General features: G+C 43.8%; 1 protein-coding gene across 1 annotated transcript in view; it reads right to left on the bottom strand.

The window, feature by feature from the left end:
• The window catches only part of ptprdb (protein tyrosine phosphatase receptor type Db), a 154,556-nt gene extending 134,574 nt beyond the window's left edge, over positions 1-19,982 (bottom strand). The window contains 2 exon segments of the mRNA XM_034596202.1: positions 19,565-19,676; positions 19,842-19,982. The gene's annotated coding sequence lies outside the window, so the exon portion shown is untranslated.
• Between the last annotated feature and the right edge of the window lie 1,737 nt (positions 19,983-21,719).

Raw genomic sequence — 21,719 nt, forward strand, 5'->3', positions numbered from 1 at the left:
CTCGCCAGTGGTGCTGGCCATGTTTAAAAGGCTGGTTTTGTAATGTTCCTCAGAAAATGCATCCCCAATGAAGAAACCTCCAGAAGAACGAATGATGAATGAAATGGTGTTTTCGTGCCTTTTAATCTTTGACTCACTACGCTACTAAAAAGCTTCCAGCAACTACCAGCAACTTTTAAAGTGGAATGTTTTGTTGCATATTTCTCAGTGCAGGAGTTGACGTTATGAATTTATCACTACATCGTAAATGTTGGTAAGAAAATTTAGATTTCTCTTACATTAAGTTTAATTGGTTCTCTTGGATGAAGGCCGAAAAATTACATACGTATGAATAAATAAAAGCAGAAATGAATAAAAAAATATATAAATAAATTGAATAAACAAATACATTTTGTGATGAAAAAAGGAAATTCTGTATTACTAAATTAATGCATGTATTTATTTATTTATACAGAAATAAATGTTGGAATCAATAAATGAAGAAATACAGTAGTGAAAAAATAAATAAATATAGAAATTTATAAATGTATTATTATAAAAACAAATGAATAAATAGATAAATAAATAAACATTTCTATGAATGTAGAAATACAGATATAATTAATACACAAAAAGCCCTTTTCGCCACAGACTGTATATATTTCTTTAATTTATTTATGTATTAAATTATGTATTTCTTTAATGTCATTGTGTGTCCTTCATACTCTTGCTTTACACGATGCTTTAGTGGTGATTGGATTTCCAAGTGCTCACAAAATGTGCGAATTTCATCCACATTATGCAAACTGCAAATATCCTATTTCCTTAATTGGAGAAAAAAAATGTCTATGCTGCTGCAGCACTACATCTGTGCTGAGGTTCACAAATGTCTGTACCAGAAATACAGTATGTGCCAATTCAGCTTGTAGATATTTTGCTGCATAAGTAAAACCTTTGACTTGATGGTAGCGTTAGAGGAAAAAGTAATAGGACCATTTCAGTCGGTAGGATTCATCCTCTGTGGACCATGAATGTTTGTGCAAAATAACACGACGATCCTTACAGTAGCTGTTGAGACATTTCAGTCTGCGCCTACACAACAGCGGACCGACAACTGACATAGTCATCCCTGGGGCCATGCTACTGGCCAAAATACAGAAATCCCCCAAATTGAAGCAGCAGAGGCTGAGATATAATCAAAACTACATAACGATGTAACACTGAACATCAAATCAAATCACACAAACACATAGGACCCAGAATAATAATGCCGAATAAAAGTGATTTGAATATTGCACCGGCCCTAAACACACTTAAAACAATAAAACACTAAAAGGATATAACTCATAAAAGATGAAAAACAAAGTGTAAAATGTGCCAGACGAAGTGACGGGAAGGATCATCCTTTTTGTCCATCACCTTCGCAGCCATTTTACCTTGTTCTCGAACGTGTTGAAAAGCTGCTATTACCTCTGCCATGAAGGTTATGTTTTGCCTGTAGGTCTGTGTGCTAGTTATCAGGATTACACTTGGTGTGAGGATGGATGGGTGAGGAAGGAATCTGTTATACTTTGGAGTTGATAAGGATCAGGAGGCAGATCCAGGAATTTATTTTTTTCACTTTCTTTAACATTGTGAGATAAGGCCTTTTTTACATTTCATTAATCTCACAAAAAAATCGTAATATCTTAATTAAAAAATCAGACAAATTTAGGGGACTGATATGTATTATTGTGCAATTTGGTGCAGATCCAAATAAGTGTGTGCCCTTCTGGTATTATACATGCGGATAGGAAAACATTTCATACATCATGAAATGTCAAATATTAGAAAAACAAACCTAAACCTAACCTTACTCTATGCATGAAAGGCTGAGGATACAACACACCGTACTGTGACTTCATCCTGTTTTATCGAATTAATTCACATGTTCACAGCTTATGTCTTTGTTACATCTATGACAGACAAAAATAAAGAATTCATTCAAAAGATTAGATAACATTCACTGGAATACATTTGCTTAGGCATGTTTACTGATATGTGTTACCTGTGTGTGCATGTCATTGTGTGTCTGAGTGTGTGTACTTATATTGTGGTTTAGGTGTGTAGGTGTGTCAGGATCATTCTTAGCACTGTGAAAAATAGGGAAGCGACTGGTTACTCCACATTACACCAGCCATCTGTGTGGTTGTATAGAGCTCATGGTGTGCATGTCTAAGTCTGAGTGTGTATGTGTGTTTGTTTGTGTGTGCAAGCGCGAGAGCAAAGGAGGTCTGGGGAGGCTGAGAGAGGGATGTCTGGGTGAGTAAGTTTATTAGCTGAGGTGGGAGGTTTATGTGCATAAGTGCACCTTTGAGAGCCTGAAAGTTATGAAAGTGTGTGTGTGTGTGTGTGTGTGTGTGTGTGTGTGTGTGTGTGTGTGTGTGTGTGTGTGTGTGTGTGTGTGTGTGTGTGTAATAGACAGAGCGAGAGAGAAAGAGGGAAAGAGAGCCTGTGTAAGTGTGTGTGCACGTGTGTGTATGGTGTGTGCATATTTGAGCACTCGTTAGGTTGGTTTTCAACCATTGCAATCAGCCGTAATCCTGACTCAGCATCAATAATGACCCCATTAGTCACAAACCCCTACTGGTGTGCACAAACTAACACACACACACACACACACACACACACACACACACACACACACACACACACACACACGCACACGCACACGCACACGCACACACACACTGCCAGATGGACACCTCCTCTCATTAGGTGTTAAAAAAAACAACACGAAAGCTACACAGAAACAACATGTAATGTTACTCATTTTCTTCCATCAACCAAAGCTGCTTGTTCAGATCGGTTATCGTCACACCACTGATGATGCAGGTAATACACTGCACTCATTAAAAATAGCTCGAGCTCGAACTCAAACTGCCCTTCAACGTTTTATACTGTAAAAAGATGTTTTTCAAATTCATTGCAGTTCAGTGTGTTGTGTAAAAATGTTCATCCCATTAAATATGCACAATTCTGCCCTTTGCTTCAAACATGTCCTTCAGTAGATATAATGTAATTAGATGCTCGCATTAATTTAACATTCCACTTGAATTTCACCCTGTAAGGAAAACATACACTAAAAAAAAAAACCACTGGTCACCGACAGTGCATCTACATTGGAAGAAGTCAGTTTGGATTTCAAGCCAAATAATAAACTGTGTGCTCATGTTTTTCATATGGTCTTGTAAAGCCCATCTGCTATTATGTGACTTAAGTTTCATACTTGCAGTGGGTCACATGCCATGATGACAACTCAGCCACATCTCCATGACAACTAAGCAAACAGCTGATGAGCAGTGAGAGTTTCAGTTGAACGCTCTAAACAAGGCTGTAAAGTGGACTTTGACGGATGAAATGAAGATGAATACAAGTGCTGTGCATTTTAACATTGTTATGATAGGATTTCTCTGAGACACAGACAAACCAACACGCAGCACTTCAGCCAGGAGCGTGTGAATAAGTGAAATGTACTAAAGTTGTTAAGTATAAGTCGTATAAACTTGAGTTTTTTATTTCATGACCACACATCTTTTCTCAACAGCTGCAGGTTCCAGAAATATTTTCCCACACTATTAATCTCCTATTAATTTGACTTTTAATGACCGCCACAGTAGTGCAGGAGTTTCATGGATAAATAGATGATACTTTATAATTATGTCACCTCTAGTTGTGATGGTTGAGGGTTAGGATGTGTGTGCTTTTGTGTATTTAAACGTGTATGCAATTTTACGCATGTAACACACAATGCTAATACACAATGTTTTAGCATTGCTTGTTTGTGGACAAAGACGAGGAGAGAAAAGTGGGAGAGAGTAGTTTAAAATTGATTAAAAAAAGAAAGGGAGAAAACCCTCCATCCAAGAAGCCGCGTGTAAATCCCATAGATCCTTTTTTATAATTTGGATCTGAACCAAATTGCACACACACAAAAATCAGGGAAAACTATTGCAATGTTAAACACAGTGATAAAAAATTCTTGGATCCTCCCCTTTGTCCGTATCCATGCCAAAATTTAGTGGATTCTTTCTTGGCCCATGTCCCATCCTTCCACCAAAGTTTCATGGAAATCTGTGAGGTTGTTTTTGCATAATCCCGCTGACAAACAGCCACAGGGACAGGCGTGAAAAAACATAACCTCCTGTGGAGGGTAATTGCCAACGTGCTGCATAATGTGTTTAAAAATTAAAATATGAACATATAACATTGTGCAAACACACACATGCACACACACATGCACTCCCACATAACGACAGTGTGAAGTGAAAGGTCCAGTGGAAAGCTGTACTGCTGACAGTGTAAAGGTCAAAGGTCATAAGTCAAAGGTTATGGTCCAGTCAGCAAGAGTGGACCCCACTGGAGACCTCACCTCTGCTAGACCCTGTCGTTGTGTGTGTGTGTGTGTGTGTGTGTGTGTGTGTGTGTGTGTGTGTGTGTGTGTGTGTGTAGATAGACACAAAGAGATGACATTTTTACAAGTATTAACATTTGAGCCATATTTTATATGGTGTAATGATGTGTGTGTCGACCACGAAGCTCACGGTATGTGATGCTCACTTCATGTATTTGCATGTGTGTGTGTGTGTGTGTGTGTGTGTGTGTGTGTGTGTGTGTGTGTGTGTGTGTGTGTGTGTGTGTGTGTGTGTGTGTGTGCGTGTGTGTGACCCCATGCCCCACATCCTGACAGGAAAAGCCAGTGGGCTAAGAGAGGAGCGCAGGACCCCGAGGTGTCAATCACGGATCCAGATTGACAGACGGGTGAGCTAACGCTGCTCTCACATTCACCCACACATGCTCCCCCTCAGGACTGCACTCTGTCACCCTCTCAGGCTGGACGTCTTTCACTCCCTCTCCCTGTCTCTGTCTCCTCTCTGCTTCATGTCTGTCTCCCCCTGTTTTTTTGTCTGTCTCACAGCCTGTATCTGTACATCCACATGCTGCTTTCAGTCAATTCCCCCCCCCCTCTCTCTCTCTCGCACTCTCTCTCTCTCTCTCTCTCACCCTGTCTCTCTCCATCTTCTCTGACAGATGGGTGCCTCCAACCATATCTGTTCCTACTCTCTCTCTCTCGATTCATCTCCTGTCTTCAGTTTCTTCACTGCACATAATTCAGTCATTCATACACACAAACACGTTTACAATGCACTGACATCTTTGTGTGTAAATGAGCGTTAGTGGACGTTTGAGAAAATAAATTAGACTTTGATTTCATGTGCGTGTGTTGTTCGTTGCTGCAGGGCAGGTTGAGTTGGGAGCATTTGTCCGATCAGGGGCCTTTTTCGTTTTTTACAACATCCGTCAAGGGTCATAGTGGGACAGTGATCCCATGTACAAAGATAGCTTGTTGGAGGATATTTGTTACCTTCGCCAGGGAGCTCATGTTTTTGTCTGTGTTTGTTTATCTGTTTATTAGTTAACAGCATTACTCAAAAGGTGCAGTCACGATTTTCATTAAAGGAGCTGGTAAAGAGGTGGGATAGGACCCAAGGAAGAAATCATTCAATTTCGGTGAGCGTGTGGAATCAGGGGGCAGATCCAGGAAATATACATTTTTCGTTGATTTCCCAGAGAATAATTCACGGATCTTGATGAAAAAAATAAGACATTTCTCAGGGACTGATATTTACGAGTGTGTGCAATTTGGTGCAGATCCAGATAAAAATTCAGATCCAGATATTTAAATGTGTTTTCATAAGGGGCCTGTCTGGCTGGATGTCTGCTCTCGTCAGTCTCTCGTCAGTCATAATAACATAGCATGTTTCCGAATTTTTCATCTCAAACGTTAAACGGCCTAAATATCTGTCATTCAGCATCCTGTCACGTAACCCTGACCGTGACCTGACAGGCATACATTCAGAAGAGAGCACCCCGAAGAACATGTTAGTTTAAACATTGAACATTTATAATATTTTATCGCAGATACAAATAATTGCTGCCATATGAATTTTTCTCTTTTTCTGAGTTGCTTTTTTGTCTCGCAGGTCATACACAGCTTGTAAGCCAGCCACAGTGAGGGTGTGAATAAAACGAAACTTTATTTATAGTGTTTAAATAAAACATAAGATCCAATTAACATTTAAAAGGTGCCAACAGGAGTTAAGGATTTTATTCTGTATTAAAGATTTGAGCTGGAGTCAAACGTGTGGTCCAGGGATCACAAACACTGAACTCAAGCTCTCAGTCAGCGCTGCTGAACACTCCGGCTTCAGTTTCCGGTTTCAGAGAAAGGCTGGACAACTCCATATTATTTTGGAGCTGATGAGCACGAGTCCTCACATAAATCAGAAATTTGAAGACATGATTCTGTTGTCAACTCAAATCCAACTCTCGTACTACTGTATATCTGTGAGGGAAAAAAAAATCCGTAGTCATTGTAAGTAGGAGCATTCTGAAGATGAGCCATGTTTAAATGACATGAAGTGTCCAGATTGTGCCAACACTGCTGCCAGCTCTGCCGTCACTGTCAGACTAAGATAGTGTGAACCTGACCACCAGTCATGGAGAGTACGAGCCTGACAATAAAAGCATCCGGGTGTGATCACAAGGCCTCAGCTAAATATCAAGTCACACTGGGAAAAAAAACAATATAGACTGATTATATCATCTGTGTCCATATACATTAATGATTTGCTTCTGCGCCTGTACAATGTGCTAATTCTATTGTTTACCTCACAAGTGTCTAGACAGACGAGAGACATTCTGCTGATGTGGTAACTTTGCGTGGTTGTAAATTCCTGCCTCTAAGGAGCAGGAGCTAATGTAGAGTGTCTTGTATGATTTTTAAATCTGGTCTCCCAGGTTTGTAGCTCATCTTCTCGCTGCTGTACCTGCAGCCACACGCCCACAACACTGCAGCCCCGTGTGGATTTGATTCAGGGATATTATCAAGGATATATTATCCTGGCAGGGTAAGGAGCAGTCGCACTTTATGAGCAGTTTCTTGGTAACATCAGCTAATATTATTTACTTAAAGGCCGGTTTATACTTCCGCATGATTGGCACTGCAGTGACATGTATTATTTTAGTTCCTTATAGGTTAAATTCATTCAGGATCCTGTCACTGTTGATTGTATTCTAATTAAATCTGACCGATTTAGCTTTTCACAGACATATCGGGTGTCAGCATTTTAGTTTGCTGATATGAGACAATGTAAAATCTTTTATTTTACAGAATAAACAAGATAAAAAAAGATAAAAATTATACTTTTAATTTCTTTAAAATGTTCAGGTTCTACATATTTGGTTTGTATTTTATTTAATTATTTTTAATATAGTTCAAATTTTTACAATTACATTTTGGATAGGTTAGATATATAAACCTATATATACAGTATATATTTATACAGGAAGGAAGGAAGGATAGATAGATGGAAAGATAGATAAATGGATGTATATCTGGGTGATATGTTGCTATCATAAAGTTTTGCCATCGGCCTCCCCAAAAAAATTTGCTCTGGTGCTCGTTAAAATTATGTTCAAATTAATCGAGAAATAACAGCAATGGATGGATGGTCCTCACAGGTATAGTAAGAGCTATGTGATTTGTGTGCATCTGTGAAGGCAGAGCGCCTGGTCTTTGAAGATGTGTGTGTGTGTGTGTGTGTGTGTGTGTGTGTGTGTGTGTTTTCTCTCGGGGGCCATTAAAGTGTGTGAATGGTCTATTACTGGGTTAAACACACTCAATGTGACCTCAGTCACAACTTTAACCCCTCACAAGGCCCACAGCACTCCATTCCTCTAAGAGACGCGTTTCAACTACAAGGTAAGATCAGCCAATCGTTGCATTTATTCAGCAACACAGAATCGATTTCTGGTCAGCGTGAAGAGAAAGTTTCACCTGTAACTGACAGCACGGATTCACTTGTTTGTGTCTGTAATTGTGTTTGAGTTTGTGTTTCTGTGTGTTTGCGCTTTTTATGCTCAGTTGAGAAACTGAGTCAACGAGGGAAAGGAAAGGGAGAGAGGAGGCTCAGATACATCAGAGTATTGAGCCATTCTGTCAAACTGTATTCAGAGACTGTTTTAAAAACACAGTGTATAGCCTCGCCTTCTATTCTACACCCCGTTCGCATCTCTCTGACTCTTTCTCATTGTACGGCCTCCTGCATAATCTTATCTTTCTCATCCCTCCCTTTGCCCTCATCCTCTGATTCCATTCCCCCAAGTCTCCCTCTGTACTTCATCTCCCTGTGTACTGCTCCGTCTTCCATCTGCTGCTCCCTCTCTTCCCCCCCCTTCATCGCTTCCCTTTCGTCTCGACACCTGACAGAGACGGGATCCAGCAGTAAATCTCCTAAAGCGCAGTCGTACACCATCGTTCACACCACAAAGCGGGAGAGGGTGGGAGAGCGAGTGGAAGGGGGAAAAAAAAGGGGTTGGGAGATAGGAGAGGGAGACGTTGAGTGTTAGTTTGCTGAGGAGGAGAACAAAAGATACAAGATAACAAAAAGACAAACAGACACAAAATGGCCCGAGATGCTGGCGGTGGTGGTGGTGGTGGTGAGGAGGAGCGAGGGGGGGGGGGGGGGGGGGGGAGGAGGGGAACAGACACTGATGGAGGTGCTAAAAGAGTGATGGGAGGGAAGAGACAGTTAGGGAGGGAGATAAAGACACCAGCTTTCACGTTACTCACAGACACAGTGGATGGTAGTCCATCCATGCACACACACACACACACACACACACACACACACACACACACACACACACACACACACACACACACACACACACACACACACACACACACACACACACACAACGCAGGCAGGATGAGCAGTGTGATTAAGATTCCCCTTTGGCCAGAAGACATCCTTCCTGCGTCGGCAGAGTGGGACATATTGGGCTTAGCTCCTCGGGCAGAAATCGTCAACTTACAGAGCAACCACCATTCGGCCCAAAGCCTCACTTAATAACCTCAAAATCAGGGGGTAGAGGCAGGTTCTCTAAATGCTGGTAAACACGCCAAAAAAAGGAGATAGACTCCGTCCCCATTGCGAGGAGGGGAGTTAGCATTTTCTGTTTTTCATGCCTGGTGCGTCATGTTTCATGACGCAAAAACCGAGGCGGTCTCTCATTTCACTGTCCTGCCAAATGAACATGTTCACCCGGGTGTCACGTTTCCATCACTGCTGATCGGAGCCGGAGCCAATGACAACCTATGGCTACTGCACAGAAGGGCAGTCGCCTTCTATTCGACATTCATTCGAATGTGGGGGGGGGGGGGGGGGGGGGAGTTTGTCTTCGATCTGTAATGATCCGTTCAAATTCAAAATACACAGAAGCCCATCAGACCGAAGTAGTTTGTCTCCAGCAGAGGGTGACCACTGTCAGCTTGACCTAGTGCCTGCCCTCTTGACCTGTCAAGTAAATCAGTAAAGTAAGCCAGAGTTAATGTAAATGTTACGTTGCACCTTTACAAGCATCTGAGCAGACAATCACGACCCCAGAGCATCTGAGAAGCGGCGTATGAAAGTATTTCGGGTTCTACACCGTAGAGCACAAAGCACAGATCAAAGGTGAGGCTGTTTGTCATCTTTGCACAAAGCAACTCTCTTATAACCGCAGCAGAGGAGGCAGCACAGACCAGCTGAGCACCGTCAAGTGTTTAACCTGGTCTGACTGTGTGCGCGGTGCATTTTGTGTGTCGTGTCAAAATTCATATAAACTAGATTTTTGAAAAAACCGACGACCCTACAGCAGAGTCATTTGACCCACGAGTGAATGGTGATTGTATCTGTTTCTATTCAGGATGAAATCCAGATGTTAGTGGGTATTCTGACCAGTGGAAACGCAGCTTAAGCTACATGTGTGTGCATACATGTGTCAGCCTGTGTAGATACGAGTACATGCGTGAGTTAATGCAACAGCACTATCTTTCCACGTGTGTATCTGCGTACATGGGATTGTATTTCTGTGTGATGTTGTGTGTGTGTGTGTGTGTGTGTGTGTGTGTGTAACAACGGGAGTGTCCATAGCCGGTGGTTTATGGCTGCTGAGGTCTGATTACATTGGTGCGAGTGGAGGGGTGAGCAGACTGGTGCTTCTATCTGTCTTCTGTGTGGCTGACTGAACAGACACCCGGCGAATGGAGATGGCTCAGCCAGAGACACTTGGCCTGCCTCCCGGAGATCTCACAGGGAAACAGCCACATAATGGATTCGCACGACGGAAAAATGCACCAGATTCATACTTGATTTGCGAGTTCCACGTCCGCCATTGAATTTTTATTTCTATTATCTAAGTGGAAGGGGTTGAACCCTGCGGCGGGGAGCTGTGAAACAATGCTTTCCATGTGTAAACCCATTTATTACCACAATTTATACCCGCTTGTCCGCTGACCCCGGAGAGTCAAGTTAGCATCAAGGGTTTATACTATAATAATTCATCACTCAGCACTTACCCGACTGTGCTAGCGGGCTGCCAGCATTGCCAGGAGCTGATAACCCCAGATTTATGCTGCTGATCCCACAGAACCTGACCTGAAGGTATTTACAGCTGAATTAAATTTCACAAGTCAGTCGACTACACAGTATATTACAAATAAAGGAGGTCCAACTGAAACGTACTGGTTACCCTTCCTGTTCGATAGACTACAACACCTTTAAAACTGTGTCTGATCTCTTGTTTCGTGCGCGGCAAACCACAGCAGTATTCAGTTTACAATTTAAGGCAAACAATTGTGTCGGAGAAGTTGGAACATCTTCTTTTTTTTTTTTTTCTTGCAAAACTATTAATTGCTAATCCAAACTGTAGTTGATCAAATTTGTTATTTGTTGATATTTCTTTGTGATTGATTAATCAAATGATTGTTACAGCTCTACTTTTCTCGAGTTTAAAAGGTACATTTTACAATCCAATGCCAAAGCATTTTACAGTTCGTAGTTATTCTCAGTACCTATAATATTTCACGAACAGCCAAATTTGAAGGATCGTGGAATGTTTTTCTCCGTCTCAAGGTCAACAAAACCTCCACTGAACAGAACTTTAATGTTTAATTTTAGTCCACAAAGTTTGGTCAAAATATCTGTTCATGTTGCACAGACTTTCTTTAACTCTGCGACAGGGTGTTTTTCAACATTTTGATTCAATACCCTGTCTGCACATCACCGCAGGGCATGCGTTATCATAGATAATATCCTTTAAGCTAAATATATACAGTATATAAATACAAACACACACACACACACACACACACACACACACACACACACACACACACACACACACACACACACACACATTTGCTTGAAAGTCTGATAACAGATTTAAGGTGTTCTTGCCTAATGGTAACTACAGTAGACTTATATAATACACAATGGGATAAAGCAGAGGTAGACTGTGCGACTCTATGACTGTGCACTCGTAAGGAGAAGTGACAGAGAGCAGGGGGTGGAGGTGTAGATGTGAAGGGGGGAAGAACAGGAGGCTGGATGCTGTTACATTTATTGAGAAGTAGCTAAGCCCTCTGTGCTCTGGGAATTTGAAGAAGATGAGGAGGAGGTGGAGGAGGAGGAGGAGAGGAGGAAGGACAAAAGATGGGGCCGACAGATGAGAGTGTGTGTGTGTGTGTGTTTCCGAGAGTGACGTCGTGAAAGATGAGAGATGAGAAGGAAAAGGAGGAAAATAAATAGACGTAAAACCCGGGACGAATGGGGTGGGAAGAGAGAAAGAGAGAGAGAGAGAGTGCTGGAAAGACGGACAGTGATGTATAGGTGTACTGGGCAGCTGGGCACAGTGAGTACAGCACGGGGTCGCTCCCATGTGAGCTCCATGTATGGAATTAGAGGGAACAATGTGGTGTAAAGTGACGAGGGAGTCTCAGATGCCTGATGTTGTTGCTGTTCGCTTCCAGTCTCTCACCAAGAATCACCTTTAACCACTCGCTACAGTGTGTGTCTGTGTTTGAGAGAGTGAGACAACAGAGGTAGGAAAGAAAAGGAAGAGGAATAAGAGGAAGATAATGAGGGGGGGGGGCCTTGAACGTGTATGCATGCATGAAGCGATGTGTGAACGCATGTGTGCACGACTGTGAGAATGAGATTTTTTTTTTTATGTGAATCCTAACTGTGGATGAAAACCAAGGCTTTAGGTTTTTAATCAGCCCCATCTGAGCGCTGTACGGGGACTGAGAAGCTTTCATGTAGAGTTTCTCTTTCTCTCACGCGCACACACACACACACACACACACACACACACACACACACACACACACACACACACACACACACACACACACACACACACACAAAGCATCCCCTCATGCCTTCTGTTCTAAATTTACACCTACCATGAGAACAGACGAACGGGTGGTGGGGGGAGAGGCAAAGGAGGAGCAAGGCAAGGTAAGGGGAGCGAAGAAGGAGAGGAGCTGAAGAAAGGTAGAGGACAGAAGTGCGGAGACAGTGGGTGGAGGAGGAAAAAGAGCAGAGTGGAGGGGAGAGTGCACGGGTGCCACACGGGAGGGGTGACAGAAGTGTGGACGGAAATGAGGAGAGGGGAGGGGAGAGGGAGAGGGAGAGGAGCCAAATTTGATTTAGATGGCGGGCAAGAGAGATGGAGAGCGGGAGTGGACGGAGAGAGTTAGACAGACAGGGGGAGAGGGAGGGAGGGAGAAGGACAGTGGTATATTAGTCAAGGTGTCCAGTCTGTGTATTGCCTGCTGTGCAATACCACCCCTCTGATTTACTCTGCCGAGTGACTGATGAGAGGGAGGAAGAGAAGGAGGGATGCAGGGATGAAGGGATGAGAGAGGAGGGAGGTCTCGCAACGAGCGTTTAGGCCAAATTAACGGCACCTCATAAATTAGACTAACAGCCAAACTGGAGGGGCTGGAGGGGGGGGGGGCTGTGGACGTATGTGTGTGTGTGTGCGTGCGTGCGTGCCTGTGTACACAAGTAACTATGTGTCGTGCATGTATGTGAACGATGGCGTGTCAGCCGAGAACAATTTGAAGCGGCGCAAACAGATTACTCTCTGATATAGTAGCGATATCCAGCCCCTCACTCATACAAACACAATCTTCCCTTGATTACCACACGTACCAAAGCGTTTTCTCCGGCTCATAAACTGAAACAGCAGGAGGACCATACACATTCAGGATGCTGAATTTAAGTTGCCCTCCCTTGCACTCATGAAATATTGATTTCAATTGCACTTTTCCACCCATGCACAAGGCATCAATTAATGGGAGCTTGACGTGTTCGCCCAACACATTTGGATCTATGTAACCTTGTCTCTTTAAAAATATACTCATATAAAACCGAGTTTAATTAGCAGATACATTTTATGGGTAAAGTAATTGTGCCCGGGCTTTCCTTTTTTTCTCTCTCAGCGTAATACAGCATATTTCATATTGGACTTAAACTGCTCGCTGCCAAAAGCAGGAGGCTCAAAATATCAGCAAAATGTTCACCATCGAAGTATTTAATTTATTTTGCCTGCAACATCTGCTCCTGCCAACAAAAGCATGAGTAATATTTTAATGCTTCGGCAAACAGTATGTTTTGGCAAATGGAAGCGCTCGGTTAAGGGTCCTGGAAAGATTGTGTCGCCTCCAATAATGTTGAAAAAGTTAACGGGGACTCAAAGCTGATTTCAACCCATTTAGACCTGATACGGGTGTGTACACCTCTAAGAGCGGGCGCGACGTTTGCATGCCTCTGCCTCTGGAGCCAGATGAGACGTCTCATCCACAATGTCATCGTTTTCGAGTGACTGATGAAATGCATCGCGAGTCCCTGAAACGCTCGGGGAAAGGTGAAATGCATTATGGGAAAGGTAGTTTGTTTGTTCGTTAGTGCTTTAAGGAGAGAGGAGAGAGATTACAGTAGAGTTTCATTGACCAAAACACTGATGGAAATAACAGTGAAGAAGATTCAGATGCAGACGATTTGGCCGCTAACCTGCTGACCAAGGCTCAAGTCGGTAAGCACCATGTTTGAGATGGAGGGGGGGGGGGGGGGGGGACTTGGCGAATTCACAATGATTTACAATGAACGACAAATGTTTAAGCTATCAAATGTCTCTGTCTGCTTCGGAGGCTGAGAAAAAATTTTTTTTTAATTAAAGTCTTTTAAAGAAACCCCTCAGGTTTCAGGTGGCTGTTTTCAAACAATGCTCAGGTTTTAGAGGGCCTTTTTATTTGGCGCCCGGGGTCTCATTGGGTTAATGGGAGATGGGATACGTTGGCTTTTTTCATCATTTCACCAAAAATCCGTGACTTTTCCTCGACTCCATCTGAGGGGCCTTGTGTGGCTTCACCTAACATGACACAGGACAAACTCCTGTCACTGTCCTGAGCTTTGTCCTCCTCTGTGAGTGACATCCGAGCAGCGTGTAAATGGGATACAGGGCTTCTGTATGAGAGCTCTCTATTTATACTTAAACTTTCAGCTAGAATAAAGTAACTCAGTCTTCTCACTTCATGTATGTTCTCCGTTAACGTCCAGGCTACACGCAGCATAAACCCTCCCTCGTAAATGTTATTTATGTCACTGCCTTTAAATTCTAAAGAAATGTTAACTCTGTCAGAAGTGCAGGCGCTTGGCGATCGCTGTGTGATTACAGCAGCACTTGACTGATACTAATACAAACGCACACACACAGACACACCAAGCCACCCACACACCAATCTTGGCAGTGTGGAGTTGATGCTCGGAGTGATTAAAGTGGCGTGCTCCTGAATGTGTCACCTGGGTGCTGCTATATCTTAAATCAGGACAGTGGGGCTCAGATTGGGTATTGACTGGCCCGCAGAAGTCTCCATCCATCACGCTGAGAAACGATAGCACAGATGTAGCCATATACCACTGATGTTGCTCACCGGCAGGCCGAGGTGACGTTAGGTTAGGGTTATGGCACCAGCGGTTATTTATGCCGCATGGTAAGCAGGCAGCGTGGGGGCCTGTGTCAGGGGGCAGATGCCGACTGACAGGCGACATATCTGCACGTCAAGATGTGGATAAACACGCGTTCAGGAGTCAACACAAAGGCTCACGTACACCTGCGACAAATGTGGGTTGACAGACACATATGCTCAAATGTGAAGCACTTATCGCAAGAGTTTCTTTTCTGGATCTGTCCTGTTGTCTCTCACTCAGTGACACACACACACACACACTCATACACATACACTGAGACGTACCACTCTGTCTTGAAGGCCTGAGCAGCATCTTTTGACTGTGTGCCTAATGATAATAAATGAGCCATCATGGGTGGGGAGGGAGGCACTAAGTCATCCCCTTCATCGACAGGAGGAAGACTGGGAGCCCCAAGGTCACTCCACTGTCAGCATCACTCTCCCTAACGACTCCTCTCGCTCTCTCACATGCACACATACTTGCATGTGTGTGCTTACACATGCACCGGCAGAAAAAGTGCCACAAAGTGCACCATGACATGTTCACCGTCACACGCTGCTTGTGCACACACCAGGGACCACCTGGAGAAAAGAACATTTTTTTTGCAACAGTTGCGCACATCTTATTAAATATTTGGAAGTTTGGAAGTGTACCCTCGCTTGTCTTAGTTATTAATTTGCACCAGGAGAGGTTATATTGAGATGGGGATCTCTGTAATTGAGCAGCTCTTGCTGTGTGTGGGCAGTCCAGCCAAAGCAGAATCATCAGTTTGTTTCCTCTGAGGAGTTTTTAGGAGCCTGAGAAGTTAAAATAATTCAGTATTTCATTTGTGTAACTTAATTTTTTTTGTCGTATTTTCCTTTCATTTTGCAAGCACTAAATTAAATCCTTTATTTTCTTGGGCTCCCTTGAACCCCTGGCCCGGAACCCACCGCTGGAAGTTGCAGATAATCACAAAAAATCATTGATTTGTAAAGATTTTCTTGTTTAACTCAAAAACTTGGGAGAGAAAAAACAGTGTTTGCAGCTATCTGGTCGCACCCCTGCACTTAACCCTCACCCTGCACAGTGCACAGCCTTAAACAGCACCAGATCAGCTGGGGAAGACAAGCATTGCATAACTAAAACACGTCTTTAAAAAAGAAAGCCAACCCTCCTGATTTTCTGTCGCTCTCCCTAATGAGCTGCCACGTACTGTCTTCTCTCCGAGGCACAGATCAGAATTTAAATCTAAAGAGGGATGGAGGGGGGGGGATTTTTACAGCCGAGAGGCGCAGAACCATAGACGTCCAAAACCAGTGAATTATATTAATGTACTAAAAATGTAAGTTTGTGGAGGAGAGGAGGCATCAGAAGAGAAATCGAAACAGGAAGGTAGCACCTTTACTTTCAACTATGGGAATTCTTTTCACACACACACATGCACGCAAGCACACAGCAACACACACACACACACACACACACACACACACACACACACACACAGGTTGCAAGTTGAGACTGGAGCTGCAGAAAGCTAATTTGCACCACATTGAAATGCATCTCAATTAAAGAGAAACACATTGAGGTGCCAGGGGAGGAGAGAAGAGAGAGATGTGAGAGAACGGGAGGGAGGGAGGGAGGGAGGAAGGAGCGGGGTGTGAAACAGATAGTGTGTGTTAGAGAGTATGAGAGTAATGGAGGAGAGGGGGGGGGGGCATGTGGGGGGTGGACTCCACTGTATTTGGCAAGGGACGAAGGGAGGGAGAGAGAGAGAGAGAGAGAGAGAGAGAGAGAGAGAGAGAGAGAGAGAGTAGGGAAGAGAGAGAGAGGGAGTGTTTTCATCTCCCTCTCTTGGAAAAACATCTCATTTTGGGATGAATCAGATTTAGAAAGGGTGTTAGGAGGTTGAGGCACAGCTAAAAATCCTAACTAACTTCAACCTCGTTATCACCAGCACTTTGGTTCGGTGCCAGCGCGCCAGGGCTGTCCCTGCTAAAACTGTGTATATCTGTGTGTGTGTGTGTTTACTGATATTTTTAAGCCCAAGGCCAGAGTAGAATAGAATAGGTGGATGCGCGCAAGACACAGTAAGATGTGTAGGCAAGTGTGACTGCAGGCCTCCATCTATGTGTTTTCGGGTTTTTTTCATTTTTGAGAAAGTGCAGAATGCTTTATGCCACATTTGTCAATGATAGAAATGAGATAATAGGTGCATTTGAATGTGTATATGTGCCTGATATGTGTGATTTGGTAACTGCATCTGTGAGAACAAACAACAACCGGAGGACAGAAAACACACACACACACACACACACACACACACACACACACACACACACACACACACACACACACACACACACACATACACACACACAATCTGTCACATGAAAAAAAATCTGGATTGGCTTTGTATTCCGCTTCCATTTTGCACGGACTGTCATGTTCTTAAGACTGCGATGATGCTGCCAGCTCACCACTTTAACAACACCAAGTAGATCCATTCTCTCATGCTCGAGAGAGATACTCAACTTGTCTCTTTCTTACGAGAGCACTTTAACCTGGTATTTGCCTCTGCTCCGACACACACTAAGTCACGCCGCTCTAAGACTGAAGGGCATTCTGGGAAATCAAGTTCTTTTGATCCTATTCCAGTCTAAAGATGTAGTGCCCATGTACTCCTGACAGCAGCCCGGTAACTGCACTAGGATATAAAGCACCTACTTCATTACCAGCATCAGTGATAATCTGATGATCAGTGTTATAAGTATCATTAAGAAGAGACCGGCATGACAACATTATCATCACCTCCGTCTTGACTGCCATCAGCGTCGCCATGTCAGCACATCATCTGTGAATACATCATCTCATTTTCACCTGACAAAAAAAAAACCTGATGGGGGTCGCCGGGGCGAAATTATTGTGAATTGCATGATTGGCAGGCCGTGTCTATGTGAGGAGGTTCAACATATTCTCAGCAGGAAACGTGTGCACGTGAATCTCAGCCCGAAACTCATCTGGAGAGAGTGCAGGAGCTCAATTGAGAAAGGATGACAGGGGACACTCTCCCAGTGAAACAAATTTCCTTGGATACGTTCTTACTTTTACCTTAACTGCAGCTGGAAACATGAAGTAGAAAAATAAATTGTGATTATTAAATAGCCACAGCTCACCCCCGCTGGTTACATTTGACAAATCATTTCCACGACTGCTTTTGGGGCCATTGCAAAGCGGGGTACACAGTGGAGTGGACCCTCAACAATTTCCTCTCATGTCGTGTGAGTTTTAAGTCGCCTTCATTTGTGTTCATGTCTGTTTGGTCAATCTTTGTACCCTTCCCTTATTTGTCATTCATGTGGTACGGCTAAGTTAAAGTTAAGCAGTAGCCCTCGTTCATATATCCCTGCTGCTGGTGACAAGCATGTCAAATCCACTTGAACGTATTGTGTGTCAGTGAAGGGCCCTGACAGCTAAATATATAAATATACGCTAAAAGAAAAACTGCTTACATGGGATTTCCTTTTCCCTCCAATACTTTGAGTTAGCATAATCTCTCTCTCTCTCTCTGTCCCTCTTTGGCTTTTTGCTCACTTATTCTTTCCTTGCACATGACTGAGTAGAGCACACACACACATAGACACACATCACAAGAAACACACTTTCCATGAGTCCATGCTTCAACGTGACGGCCCCCCCATCCTGTACACGGCCAATAAAGCACATCGGCGAACTCCTCAGACAACCTCCGCGGCCACTCCGTCACGTCCCTCTGTGTCTTTACGGCCTCTCAATCTGCCCTCCACGACACCGCTTATGAGGCTTTTACGTTGCGCGCGGCCTGACAGATCGAGTTGTCATTACATTAAGTAGGGCCTCTCGATTAGCGCAAATGGTGGCAGGCAACCAGATAATCGGGCTGTGGACAGCAAGTGTGGCTATGTGGGAGGTGAGATGCTGGCGGATGGTGTGTGGGAGAGTAATGTTTTATAGCGGAGGAAGTGTGATAACTCCATTATAGACAGGCTTAATTGATAAACAGGACAATAAAAAAGCAAGTAAATGGCCTCAAAGATTCCTGCCTACAGCACGGCCAGCAACACTGTGGGACGCCACCATCTACATATATATAGCCCTGTAATGGCACTGACAATAATAGCATATTAACTAGAGGCTTCGGAGCGATATCAGACAATGTCATCATTGTAGAAGAGGAATAAAAAAGACCAATAAAATGACTCATGAAAATAAAAAAGGAGAGGGATGCTTCCCTGAGGGATCCCGAAAATGTTTCTCTGCTCTCACACCCCTCTCACCTCAGCCTCACCCCCCCCCCCCCCCCCCCCCCCCCCCCCCTCTTCCCCCTCACCCTGGATTTTACTATCTCCACCCCTGCGCGATAATTGTCACAAATGGTATAATTCCCATGCATAATAAGAGGGAACTTTACAGCCATGGGCTAAACATTATTTTTTTTACAGAGAGAAGCATTGGAGCAGCACCACCTTAGGAGCCGTCTCTTTTCCTGTCAGTGCATAAAGACGCTTGCGATTTAAAAGAAGACAATAAAGTGATCGTTTAGACACATGCACGTTTTTTTCCAATCTGCAGGAGAGGCTGCACAGAAACACATCGCAAACGAGTGCATCCATGCAAACACTTCTTTCTTTCTTTCTTTCTTTCTTTTTTGTCAAAGTGCTCACCAGAAGATGTGGATGAGAGCTCGGTGTACGGAGAATCCCGAGGAGTTTCCTGTGTCTCTTCAGCCCCAAGTTGAAGGCAGCGATCAGACGCGCTCCCACGGTCCCGACTCAGCTGCGGAGAGAGGGAGAGAGAGACCGAGAGAGAGAGAGAGAGAGGGGGGAGAGGGAAAAGGTGCGAGAGGGAGGAGAGCCACGTTTTAGTATCAGCTCCAACACACACGCGGCAATCCAGGTCAGCCTCCCTCCACCCACCCCAAAAAAGTACATCAATAATTACCCCCGTTTAGATCACTAATCCGCGGCTGTGCCTCTTCAACGAGACGGGATGACCACCGGAGAGAGAGGGAGGGAACCAAAAGAAACAAGAGAGAAGCGGCTGTCAGGATTTGACTTCAAACTGATGCTGACGATGCGCACAGAGATAAGCTCCGGAGGGGAGAGGGAGAGAGGGAGCGAGAGAGAGAGAGAGAGAGAGAGGAGAGAGAGAGAGAGAGAGAGAGAGAGAGAGAGAGAGAGAGAGAGAGAGAGAGAGAGGTACACACAGAGAGAGGGGGGGGGGGGATTGAGCGAGAGACACACACACACACACACACACACACACACACAGAGAGAGAGAGAGGGAGAGAGAGAGAGGGGGGGATACACACATAGAGAGAGAGATGAAGAGAGAGATACAGAGAGAGAGGGATCAGAGGTGCAGTAGTGAGAGACAGATCTAGAGGATTGAATTAAAAAAATCACATCACCTAAAAGTTCTTCAAGTAGGTCAATATATGAGACACAAACTATACTTAAGCATTACAGAACATTTAGCACCTGACAGACACACACAGACACACACACGCACACACACACACACACGCACACACACTGTCATGTCTCCCTGACTTCAGAGGACATTACATTGACTTACATTGATTTGCTGGAGTCTCTCTCTAACCTCAACCAGAGTTACTACATGCTTAACACTAACCTGTACCCTAACCTATGTCCCCATAGGAAGACAAATCCCCATAATGTAATTCTAAACACAACAATCATTTTTGTAGAGCGCCTTTCAATATAAGTAGCAAAGTGCAATTAATTCAATTTAATTCACAAACAATCAGAGTAAAAATAATAATAAAGATAAAGATAAAGATAATTAAAGTCAGACATCATTGAGTCCCCACAAGTAGAGGTGAGTAATACTTGGACCACACACGCACACACACAGTCGTGTCTCCCTGACTTCAGAGGACGTTACATTGACTTACATTGAACCATACAGTTAGACCAACCCAAACTCTTACCCAACATTAAACTAAACCTTAAAACACGTCATCGCCTTAAAATAGAATGATTCACATTGTGGGGATTTGTTTTTGTCCCCATAGGGATGACAAAATAATGTGACTGTGTAAACAGATTTAGGTCCCCACAACATAGTAACACCTTGAGCACACACACACACACACACACACACACACACACACACACACACACACACACACACACACACACACACACACACAGGTTTTCACATCCTTAGGACGTCCCATTGACTTCCATTCCTTGCGGACAGCCTAACCAAAACCTCATACCTAACCTTCACCATGACCAATTCATACCATAACCCTAACCTGTTACCATAATCCACATCGTACTCCTATAACCAGGACGTCACTGAGAAATTAAGTTCTGCCTTATGAGGACCAGGCTTTTTATCCCAAGTATAGGTCAAGTACAAGGGTAACAAAAACAAGTATATACACACACACACACACACACACACAACTGATTCACCCGTTTAGTGATCAAATACAATGCTATGATAAGTTAGTGATCCTCTGCCCTGAGGCTAACAGCCACGAGGAACAACTGAGTCCTGTCTCTCTATCTCTTGTTGTAAGTGTGTGTGCGTGTGTGTGTGTGTGTGTGTGTGTGTGTGTGTGTGTGTGTGTGTGTGTGTGTGTGTGTGTGTGTGCGCGCGCGCGTGTGTGTGTGTGTGTGAAGATATTCAATCATTAAACAACCTACCAACCAATTTTGATTTTGATTTCCTAAAAAGAAAAAGTGCTTTCACAGGATGACCTGGGACGTTCTGGCTCACAGCCAGACGCACCTCAGGTGGTGGAGGCCTCTCATGTGGTTTGCAGCACATGCACCATTTATC

Source organism: Hippoglossus hippoglossus, chromosome 1 (assembly GCF_009819705.1).
Source record: "Hippoglossus hippoglossus isolate fHipHip1 chromosome 1, fHipHip1.pri, whole genome shotgun sequence".
NCBI classification, from domain to species: Eukaryota; Metazoa; Chordata; class Actinopteri; order Pleuronectiformes; family Pleuronectidae; genus Hippoglossus; species Hippoglossus hippoglossus.